General features: G+C 46.2%; 1 protein-coding gene across 1 annotated transcript in view; it reads left to right on the plus strand.

Annotated features, from left to right (window-relative positions):
• Positions 1-10233: 10233 nt before the first annotated feature.
• LOC138786767 (zinc finger protein OZF-like) overlaps positions 10234-12422 on the plus strand; it is a 419299-nt gene continuing 417110 nt past the window's right edge. The window contains exon 1 of the mRNA XM_069963807.1: positions 10234-10260. The gene's annotated coding sequence lies outside the window, so the exon portion shown is untranslated. The remainder of the gene's footprint in view (positions 10261-12422) is intronic.

A 12422-nucleotide genomic window follows, 5' to 3' on the forward strand; every position in this document is an offset into this window, starting at 1 on the left:
TCTCCGTAATAGGGGATTTACATGTTTGGTGTTTTTTTACAGTAGTAGAGCAGTCCTGGCACAGGGATCCGGGTGGCATGGGCCTTTTTGTGAAAGGAGGTGACAAATCCGTGGCCCGGAGGAGCGTCTGAGACTTTTACATACCCCATAACATTGTTTTTACTGTTGTTTTGGAAGCAGCAGAGCTGGATCAGCACCAGCATAGTCAAGCTATGTTGACACAACATAAGTTCAAAATTAATCACGGCCATTGTTGCCAATTTTCAACACCATTCAGTTCACACCATTGTGTGCAGCGGGGAATTCGGATGCGGGCGCATCCAAATTCAGCAGAAATGAAGATCATCCGGCCGGTACTACAGTACTAGTGGAGTCACCCAGCACCATCTAGCAAGTGACCTGTCCCGCCTCACAGTAGTGCACCACAGAATAATCATGATTAATAAAAAAGATACGTTGTGTGAACATAGCCGTATGACACCGGCCGTTCTACTCTGTTAGTGTTGTGCGGCCGCTATTCAATGAATAGCAGCCGCACAAAACTGACATGTCAGTTTTTTCTGCGGCCGCAAGGAATTCCATAGTAATTAAAGACACCGGCAATTTCATTAAATAATGGCTGTCGTTGCAAAACTGCAACTACGGACGTTGTTTAATGAAATTATACGTAGTGTGAACCCAGCCTTATAGAGTTTCTTGATACGGCCTTCCATTAATGAAATATGTATTAGGCATACATACCCCTAAGTGTAAAACACATACACCCCCTGACCATGTCATTATAGCCATTCCATGATATTCACTCTTTATTAAAGCGTCACTGTCACTTCACAAAACTTTTGACATGTCATAGAGACATCGTAGAGAGGTCATAGAGACGTCAAAAGTTTGGATCGGTCCGGGTCTGAGCGTTCAGACCTGTAGTGATTTGGAGATAGGGTAGGGAGAAGACACACTGCATAGGCTCTGTCACATGATCAGTCGGACTTACAAAGGAGCTCTATGGGGGCGACTGATCAGGTGAAACAGAGCCGAGAGTGGACGTGCCGCAGTGCGTATTCTCCTCGCTCTATCTCCCGATCAGTACAGGTGTGAACACTCAGACCCGGACCAATCAAGACTTTTCACATGTCTCTATGACACACAGTGCCACTTAGCCCTACCCACATCACCACTGTAGGCCCCGCCCCTCCGTTATGTCATCGCCCCCTTGGCGACCATTGGTATGGGCCGACCTAGAGGGGGTTGGGCCTAGACCTTTAGGCCAGCCCGTTCCAATGGCCGTAGAGGGATGGGGCCTACTAGGCAGCTATGACGTCACAGAGGGGTAGGGTCTATGGTGTTTGTATATTGAGATCAATATACAAACTGATATATATTGCAAGCCCACCACGACCAACAGTTTCCTTCATTGGCAGAGCTGGCATCCGGAGCCCCTACGTAGGGGTATTCCTGTTGGCCAGTATCTTCGGGATAAACGTAATTGTTCTCAAGAGTCAGACTTTAAAAGAGAATGTGATAACCTACATAATCGCTTCCAGAAACGTGGGTATCCAAAGAAACCACTGAAAAGAGCATATAGACGAGCCCTAATGAGTGACCGCAATGCCCTGTTATGTGATAATGTAATTACAGATACCAATAGTCCACAACAGATACGCTGTATTGGAACCTATGATATACAGGGAGAAGGGATTAAACAGATATTGAATAGACATTGGCGACTCCTCACTATGGACGAGGATCTTGGACAGGTTATTGGACCACGTCCTAGTGTTACTTACCGTAGAGGTCCCAACCTGCGGGATATCCTCGTACATAGTCACATGACAGAGAAGGAAAAGGTTGGCCCGAGAGAGGACATGGGGTCGTTCCCATGCAGTAGCTGTAGTTTCTGTCCCTATCTACTGTCCATTCAGGAATTTACAAATCCTGTAGATAATAAAATCTATCAAATTCGGCAACATATTACGTGCAGGACGAGAAATATTATATACTGTATACAGTGTGAATGCGGGAAGTTATATGTAGGCAAAACCTCGCAGGAATTCCGGAGACGCATCTCTAAACATCTAAGCTCGATACGCACAGGGCAGGATACATCCATCGCCCGACATATCAGATGCGAACATGCAGGCAAATTTGAGAATTTGCAGTTTTGGGGTATTTGTCACATTACTCTGGGTGACCGTAAAGGTGACATAGATAAGAAATTGTTACGTGAAGAGGCGAGGTGGATCTATCGATTATCCACTCGTAGTCCAAAAGGGCTGAATGAGGGATTTTCCTTCTCCGCCTTTCTGTAGTAGACCTTACTCAATAAATGCACAGTATAACGAGTATATATCAGTGTTTTGATCTAATATTAGTATGTATTGTTGATTTATAAATATAGATACGATGTGGAGGGGTGCCCTGACCTATGAGTTTATAAGGGGGAGATTACTATAATTGACTAGGCCATAGGGGATGTTCTATTAAATTAGAATGATAACTATATGAAAAGGAGTATTGTGAGCCACAGCATTAGATGTACATGGTGTATCCAATATTTTAATAGATATGTATTATGCCCAGTTTATCTCAGGTCTGCATTTCCGCACCTAATACGTATGTACGATCTCTGATCGGGCTATTATTGGGCTCTTTTAGGTTCTCCAGGAGAATGTAGACTAGAGATGACTATCATGGGCAGATACATAGGGCTAACAGGAGTATTTTGAGCTGAATATAGGTGCCGGACGGTTCTTGACAGTTACCTAGTGCGCATGCGCCCTGGTTCATCTGGTTTATCCGGACTGTGGATAGATGCCCTTATTGCGCATGCGTACCTATACAAGGGGAATGGGAGACCGTATGTAAGGCGCTTCTGCTGCGGATCAGCTGACTAGCCAGATCAGCTGACTGTATCCCGTTCAGCATGAGTAGCGGAAGCGGTCTGGGTCCTGATTACGCTCCTAATCGTGAGTAACACGCCCATCACAGCTATTTATCAGCGATTGGCTAGTAGCTATGTTGCCTCCCCATCCTTCCTACATTACGTCATAGAAAAAGGGTTTAAAACAGGGCGCCATCCCAGGACACGCCGCCATCTGCCCTGTGCCTGAAGACGCCCGTGTTAGGGCGAAACTAGTCGCAGGGGCAGTGTGTGTCATTTTTAACTAGCAGTACTGGAGTAGCCTTATCACGACTACTATATATATGATTGCGTTGGGCTTACCACTACACTTTAGATAGGAAGAACAGCAGATAGCATAGATTTTGGGTAGTGACCCCAGGAGGCCTTCGGGCCCCACAGTCACCTCAGCACAGCTGAGTATATAGCGCTGTTACAGCTAATAGATGTGATAGGAGATTGTGATAGTGGTTAGCCCTTCGCTTCAATTCGTCATATCACCCTGAGTGTGTATCATTACAGATCACACGATTTAGTGATACCACAGAGGTGTATAATTAATGCTACCTATATCCAGCGACTGTGTTTTTAATACACGTATCTTGTTTATTCACTTTTTTATCTAGTATATAAATAAAAGTTATATTTTATTATATTTCAGTACATCTTTACTATTAGTATAGGAGGAGGTACAAGATAGAGGGGGCCCCTTTTGGGCTTATGGCCCTATGTGTTTTTTTGTGTAAATAATATACCCTCTTCCTCTTTCCTCGTTTGCACCTTCTGGTTTTGAAAGTCTGGACCCGGCACAGTGTGCAATCCATTAGCTGCCAGAAGTTCAGGTATCCACTTTTCCCATCAGGGAGCACAAAGGCTAGGCGCACCTTGGTAACATCTATTATTCCTGAGCAACTTGAAGACAAACTAATAAAAAAATCCTCTGTAAATTCTGGATTCAGAAGGAAAGAACCAAAAACAGATCTGAAAGCCTTTAAAACAGTAACACTGCCTCTGGTGGTAGGAGGCCGGAACTACACTCTGGTTACTTACAATCTGGCTTCAGTCCACAAGGTACTTTTCACTTCTCTCTATCACATCAGGCTTACACAATGCAAAGATTTCTCCTGCTTGTGCTGGTTTGGCTTCTCTAATCTCCAGGATTAAGTTTATGAATGGGAAGATAATAACACAGGATAAAAGGGGTATAAAATTGTACATGTAGATACCAGTCACTTGGCTTTCTACTTACATCAGTATCATCAGTATACCAATATACAATCAGTATAATGTGTATAAGGATCTCCTGAGACCCCAGCGACAGATGAATTTTCAGTGCCCGACCCCTTTGTTCTTGGAGGGATAAGCCGCTGCCAAAGCAGTCTGCTTGCAGCTTTCCCCTCTTTATACAGAACACAGCAACATGAAATGAAATGTACAGAAATGTACAGACATTTCTAGTAAATATCCTGTTTGAGAAGTATAGGATTTACTAATCCCTCATGTGGATGCTTTGCTCTTATAACCTGTTGCCCTTGGATATTACCCACTGAGGTGGTCGGGCATGCTCAGTTCAACTGCAGTCTTGGCAGTTGGTCTCCACTGTGCTTGTAAGCAAGTTGGATTGTGGAAAATGTGTGTACTGTTGCATGGCAACAGCAAGGTCAAAGTTCGGAGAGGAAACCAGGAAGTGATTTGTTCCATGGAGGAGAAAAACAGTACAGTGACCTAAGCTACTTTACTAAAACCAGCACATTTTTGCTCCTATACATTCATGTATGTGGTACATATCTGATTTATCAACTCTGCTTCACAAGAAAGCTCTTAAGCCACTGTCAAAGTCCAATGGTGGAATTTGTATATACTTGAGCTATATACTACTGTGGGAGAGTGTACAGGGGGGCTATATACTACTAGGGGAGAGCGCACAGGGGAGCTATATACTACTGGGGGAGAGCGCACAGGGGAGCTATATACTACTAGGGGAGAGCCTACAGGGGGGCTATATACTACTGGGGAGAGCGCACAGGGGAGCAATATACTACTGGGGGAGAGCGCATAGGGGGACTATATATTACTGGGGGAGAGCGCACAGGGGGGCTATATACTACTGGGGGACAGCGCACAGGGGGACTAAATACTACTGGGGGAGAGCGCACAGGGGGGCTATATACTACTGGGGGAGAGAGCACAGGGGGACTATATACTACTGGGGGAGAGCGCACAGGGGGCTATATACTACTGGAGGAGAGCGCACAGGGGGGCTATATAATACTGGGGGAGAGCGCACAGGGGAGCTATATACTACTAGGGGAGAGCGCACAGGGGGGCTATATACTACTGGGGGTGAGTGCAAAGGGGAGCAATATACTACTGGGGGAGAGCGCACAGGGGGGCTATATACTATTGGGGGGGGGAAACAGGGGGACTATATACTACTGGGGGAGAGTGCACAGGGGCTATATACTACAGGGGGAGAGCGCACAGGGGCTATATACCACTGGGAGAGAGTGCACAGGGGGACTATATACTACTGGGGGAGAGCGCACAGAGGAGCAATATACTACTGGGGGAGAGCGCACAGGGGGACTATATACTACTGGGGGAGAGCGCACAGGGGGGGCTATATACCACTGGGGGAGAGCGCAGAGGGGACCTATATACCACTGGGGGAGAGCATACAGGGGGACTATATACTACTGGGGGAGACGCACAGGGGGATATATACTACTGGGGGAGAGCGCACAGAGGGGGGCTATATACTACTGGGGGAGAGCGCACAGGGGGGCTATATACTATTGGGGTAGAGCACACAGGAGTCTACATACTACTGGGGGAGAACACACAGGGGTATATACTACTGGGGGAGAGCACACAGAGGGGCTATATACTACTGGGGACAGTCACCCCCTTTGTGCCTAATTTCAAAGGGCTGATGAAAGAGAAAAAATGTCAGTTTTCCCACTAATAAGCATCAACTCTCTATGTAAATAGTTCAACAACGTTTGTGAAAAGTAACAAAACACGTTTCCTACTGATGTTCATGGAAAACCCCATTGCTCATTCGTTTTCCACATGGCTGTCGTAAGTTTCTGTGCCCCCCAGTATAACTACCTTGGTTTTTTTTTTTCAGTCTTCTGGATGACATCTCTCTCCATAGCCAATAGCTGTTTAATACCTCTGCCCCCTTCCTGTCTTCCTTACCTGGCAGTAAAACTAAGGGGCAGCTGCAAAATGTTGCTGGTGATAATGCAGTGTCCCAGAACAGCCCTCCTTATGCTCACACTTTTATTATAACCAGTTCTGTTCTGGAAAGCTATGGTCCACTGCAAACTGCGTGTATTGTGTCACCCCTGCAGTATTCAGGTCTGCTATTTCATTCATTTATTGCATGTATATTCAGGTATCAGTGTCTAATGGTATTATGTCGCCTCCTAGTGTTCAAGTATGGTACTTCTCATGTATATTTCTCTGTATATGCCTAATGGTGTGATGATGCAATGGCTGGATGTCATGTGACTGTGCCCTGCTTCCATGGTAACACCAATGGTCATCAAGCTTTTGGCTGGGGTTACCATGTGACTTCCTGTGCTACCTCAGTCTTGTCCTCCACCCTCAGGAGACAAGTTCAGAGTCTATTCCCTTCCATCAAGGGAATAGGTTGTGTGTTTGTCCTCTCTCCCTGCTAAGAGAGAGGCCTGCGTGTGCTCTGTTGCTCCAGTCCACTGGCTGTGTTCCTGGCTCAAGTCTCAAGATTCTCATCTGGGTGTCGATTCTTCAGTCATTCTTCAGTTCAGCTCATCATCATCTTCTCAAATCATCAACAGCAAGTATTTCATTCAAGTCTCATTCCACCCAGCATCTCTGCTTCAGTTTCACTACTACTCCCATCATTCAGCACGCTACTCTCACAGCCTATTGCAGCATCACCCATTACTCTGCCTTATTCAAGATTGCCTTATTCCCGGTTGCATCCGGAGAGACTGTTGCTACTAGTTACCACCGTTACAATAAATATACAACTACCGTTGTTTCTGAACCTTGGCATTGGTGTGATAATTGGTGCCCTGACTAAGGACAACGAAGAATCGCATGCCCAGTATTCCCGCATGGTCAGGAGTCCGGTTTCCAGCTGTATCACCCTCGTGCCTACACCGTGACCACTATATCCCACAGCTGCCCCGATTCCTGCCTGTCAGCACCATCTATACTGCGGAGTGGCCCCTAGGGGCCAGGGCATCGCATTTGGCATCACGAACAGGATACAGACTGCATTGTGCCGACTGCCAGCATTCTCAAGGTACACTACTGATCCCCAGAAAGACTTTGCCATATCACCATGGGGGTAATCGAGGCACTCAGGGCCCTAGACTGTACACAAGATGGCCGCTGTCTTCTTCAATTTCTAACTGCGCCATACCCCAGACAGGAGGGGGTTAACCTCCATGCTGCCAAAGTGCGGAAATCGCCCGGCGCCATAGACTTTACTGTGAATTCTCCTGATTGGCTGCCCGTGCCGAGTGACGTCACAGTTGCTGGGCAGATTGCTGGACCGGAACTTCAGCCTCTGCCCTCCGCCTCCTCCCAGGTCCTCAAGACTACGCCAGTGTGTAGCAAGATGGTGGCCCACAAGGAAAGTCTGCCTGCCGCCGCAGCTCCCGTGATACCGGAGCTGCCAGAGAGCGTACCGCCACGCAACCCTGCCCGCCTGCTAGCACCACTCCCATCCTACAGCGACACCAGCTGGGGCGCTGCCACATCGGATGATGGAAGTCTTAGCCGGGCCTCCGCCAAGGCCTCTGCTGACCAGAATGAGTAGTCCGCATCTGATACCAGCACTTCACCGGGCCCTGACCGCTTCTGTGCCTCTGACTTTGCCTTCTCTAACGGAGGATTCACATCACCGGACGGCAGTCCGTACGTAAGTGACTCGACTTTCTTGTCTTCCGTCCCGGGCCTTAAAGTAAAGGACTCGCCAAGGCTCCAGTGTCCCCGGGTCTGTGGCGGCCTCCAGGGTGTGATTCGCCGCCCCTGCCGCAATGGGTGCTCGGGCATGGGCCTAAGATTATGCAGCTGATCGAGAACATTCAGCAGGCCCTTGCTGCCCTGTCGTCTGCCACTACAGCTGCCACTGCTATGCCTAGCGCTGCTCCTGCAGCTTCCACTACAGCGGGCCCGTCTACTACAGCAGCCACCTCTACTGCTCCCACTGCCGTGGCTAAAGCTGCCTCTTCTACCACGACCGTCACCTATCATGTGGCCCCCATCATCTCTCCTATCATCACGGTGACGCCCAGCATTGTAGTCACTACGGCATCCAGTGATGCTTCTGCTTCAGGCCCTCCACGCTTCTACTACCCGTGGGAGAGGAGGAAGAAGAAGCCTACTCAGGGCCCTCCTGCATCCTTTGATTAAGCTTCACTACATAAAGCAAAGCTCTTAACTGTTCATATAACTGTTTCATTTTAGGTTTGGAAAAAGTTCTATGCAATGTTCAAGGTTCATGCCTGGTCCTCCTGACCAAGTTTCCTTATTATCATCCAGCTATGTGCTGATGGACACTCATTGACTCAAACTGTTCTCTAGTGCCTGTCCCAGAGCCTTTACATGGACGATGTTCTACATTGCCTAAAGAGACTCTACCACACAGAGACACTTAACCCATTCCTTCCTAAAACACTTTTCATGATTATGTGATTGTCAGAGGGTTATTATTGTATTTCATGATTGCACTTTAGTAGTCAAAAGTCTATTTTCTTGTCAGAGTCATATATATATATTTTCCTACCTCTGAGTAAGCAGGAAAGTCATTTAGATAGTCTCAGAGTAAAGTGTGTCTTTAGAAAAAGTATTTTCTCACAGTGTATATTTTCATGTCAGAGTCAGACAGTTTCCTCCTCCTCTGAGTAAAGAAGTCTGTATATATTTATAGCCTCAGAGAAAGTCTATTTTCTAAAAGAGTATATTTTCTAAAGGAGTATTTTCTAAAAAGTGTATTTTTCAGAAGGATCTTCTATTTTCTCCATGCATAATATTATTGTATCTATTGTATCTACAGCTGGAAAGATTATTGGAGCCAGTTTTCTTCAGATGTCTTCAGAGTTATGTGAGCCAATCCTCCTTCAGACCTCGCAGTGTTTGTTGTCTTTCGTATTTCCTTTCCTTTTGTTTCCAGTGTTTGTTCACCTCTGTCTTGTCCCAACATAGTAGTTGCTACACATAGTCTTACCCAACATTCACACTTGTCCATACATATTGCACCTTGGATACCTTTTCGTGTGTTTGGCCTATTGGATAATTGTGTTGTATGATTGACCGGTATGTAAGGGGCCCCCATGTATGTTTGCGTTTATTATTTTGTTCTTTTCTCTTTCAGGTGTCCAAGTCACTTCACACAGACACCCAAGGCAGTACACAGGTCTTCACAGTTCTCTTTCTTCCAGTAGGGTAACTCATTTTCATTGGAAACCTACTGTCAAACTGACTGGAATGTTGAGGGTCCCCCGCCAGCAGTTAAGTTGTCCTGACTTCCATGTCAGATGGTTCACGCACTAACTACCTGTAACCAGAGTACGTTAGGCACCCCTAGGTGAAGTCCTGCCACTAGGGTTTTCTTTCTCTTCATATTATCTCTTGTCACCTGTGCCTTGAGCGTGGGAAACACACATCTACATATTCACTCACACTAACATTCCTTCCTCTTGTCTTGTTGTCCTGGTCCTCTATGTTCATTCGGCCACATCTACCTCAGCTTGTGGTTCGCCGAGGTCGGCTCATTTCTAGTAGGGAGGTATGCAGTGTCCCAGAACAGCCCTCCTTATGCTCACACTTTTATTATAACCAGTTCTGTTCTGGAAAGCTATGGTCCACTGCAAACTGCGTGTATTGTGTCACCCCTGCAGTATTCAGGTCTGCTATTTCATTCATTTATTGCATGTATATTCAGGTATCAGTGTCTAATGGTATTATGTCGCCTCCTAGTGTTCAAGTATGGTACTTCTCATGTATATTTCTCTGTATATGCCTAATGATGTGATGATGCAATGGCTGGATGTCACGTGACTGTGCCCTGCTTCCATGGTAACACCAATGGTCATCGAGCTTTTGGCTGGGGAATACCATGTGACTTCCTGTGCTACCTCAGTCTTGTCCTCCACCCTCAGGAGACAAGTTTAGAGTCTATTCCCTACCACCAAGGGAATAGGTTGTGTGTTTGTCCTCTCTCCCTGCTAAGAGAGAGGCCTGCGTGTGCTCTGTTGCTCCAGTCCACTGGCTGTGTTCCTGTCTCAAGATTCTCATCTGTGTGTCGATTCTTCAGTCATTCTTCAGTTCCTCTCATCATCATCTTCTCTAATCATCAACAGCAAGTATTTCATTCAAGTCTCATTCCACCCAGCATCTCAACTTCAGTGTCACTACTACTCCCATCATTCAGCACGCTACTCTCACAGCCTATTGCAGCATCACCCATTACTCTGCCTTATTCAAGATTGCCTTATTCCCGGTTGCATCCGGAGAGACTGTTGCTACTAGTTACCACCGTTACAATAAATATACAACTACCGTTGTTTCTGAACCTTGGCATTGGTGTGATAATTGGTGCCCTGACTAAGGACAACGAAGAATCGCATGCCCAGTATTCCCGCATGGTCAGGAGTCCGGTTTCCAGCTGTATCACCCTCGTGCCTACACCGTGACCACTATATCCCACAGCTGCCCCGGTTCCTGCCTGTTAGCACCATCTATACTGCGGAGTGGCCCCTAGGGGCCAGGGCATCGCAATAACAATCAGGGCCTGTAGTGCAGGGTGAAGGACCTGATCACATGACCCAAAGGCCGGAGCCGCACGCTCAATTGTGTGAACTGACAGCTTCTCTGCGGCCGCTATTCAATGAATAGCAGCTGCAAAAAACTGACATGTCAGTTTTTGCGTGGCTGCTATCAATCCCAGCCGGAGTGTATACCATGTGTATACACTCCGGCCGTGATTCCATAGACGGCAGCACAATGTAAGTTGCAAATCAGCAACAACGGCTGTGATTAATATGAAACTTACCTAGTGTGAACATAGCCTAAAGATGGTAGACCGGGATTGTGCCTCATTTTCAGCATTTAGTGAGAAAGTCAGACACAATAAATACAATATAATATATATGCGCATGCCGGCAGTAGTTCTCTTTATTGGGGACACATATGGACTATGATGTTAATTAGAAACATAAACAGCCGGTCGGGGTATTTTATCTTTCCTCAGCCATATAACATTACAGGAAATCCCCCATATCCACTGATATATGCTAATAAAGGATTACCTCTAACCCACTACTATAGGAAGTAATGTATCAAGGCATGAACTAAGTTGCTGGGGTGAAGTCCTCGCCCCGGGGCTTATAGTGTGCTCTATTTGTCACATAGTTGAAGAGGTTGATTTTTCCAGGCTGGTCGTATAGAGATTCCATTACACAAATCACAAGATGGAAGAATAAAGTGAGGAGCCGAAGAGAGCACAGCGAGTTCATCAGCAACTTGACCCTCCAAAACATTACAAAGAAGTTACAATGTTGCAGATACAGCCTGCCAGGGACTTGTTTACATCAGCCGTCTCAAAAGGGAGGGGGGATGAGGGGGAGACAGAGAGAAAAGCTCACACACAGATTTTTGTGTTTTCAGCAGAAAGCAGCAGCTGAGAACTGAGGGAAGGACACTGAATACATAATAACAAGTGTGGAAGGAATTGTTAGTCTCACCATGGGCAGCAACATATCAAAAGTTATGTCGGAGTGGAATACCCCTTTAAGTCTTTCCTGATATGGTTTATGCCTCACACCTTCCACTATTTTTGCAGCCCGTCTTTGATATCTTTTTTGTAGGTGAGGTCTCCAGAACTGAACACAGTATTCCAGATGTGATTATGTTTGAGTGGAACACCCCTTTAAGGATCTAAATCTGTATAGTGTGGAGAAAAAGGGGAAAGGGGGGACATGATGGAAACCTTTATATATGTTACAGGAGGGAAGAAGGGAAAGGGGGGACATGATGGAAACCTTTATATATGTTAAAGGGGGAAGAAGGGAAAGGGGGGACATGATGGAAAGCTTTATATATGTTACAGAAGGGAAGAAGGGAAAGGGAGGACATGATGGAAACCTTTACATATGTTACAGGAGGAAGAATGGAAAGGGGGGACATAATGGAAACCTTTATATTTGTTACAGGAGGGAAGAAGGGAAAGGGGGGACATGATGGAAACCTTTATATATGTTACAGGAGGGAAGAAGGGAAAGGGGGGGACATGATGAAAACCTTTATATATGTTACAGGGGGAAGAAGGGAAAGGGAGGACATGATGGAAACCTTTATATATGTTACAGGGGGAAGAAGGGAAAGGGAGGACATGATGGAAACCTTTATATATGTTACGGGGGAAGAAGGGAAAGGGGGGACATGATGGAAACATATACATATATCTATCCTAAGATAATAAGAAGGGAAATAATATAAGGGCAGACTAGATGGAGTGGGGGACTTG

Source organism: Dendropsophus ebraccatus, chromosome 3 (genome assembly GCF_027789765.1).
Source record: "Dendropsophus ebraccatus isolate aDenEbr1 chromosome 3, aDenEbr1.pat, whole genome shotgun sequence".
Lineage (NCBI taxonomy): Eukaryota > Metazoa > Chordata > Amphibia > Anura > Hylidae > Dendropsophus > Dendropsophus ebraccatus.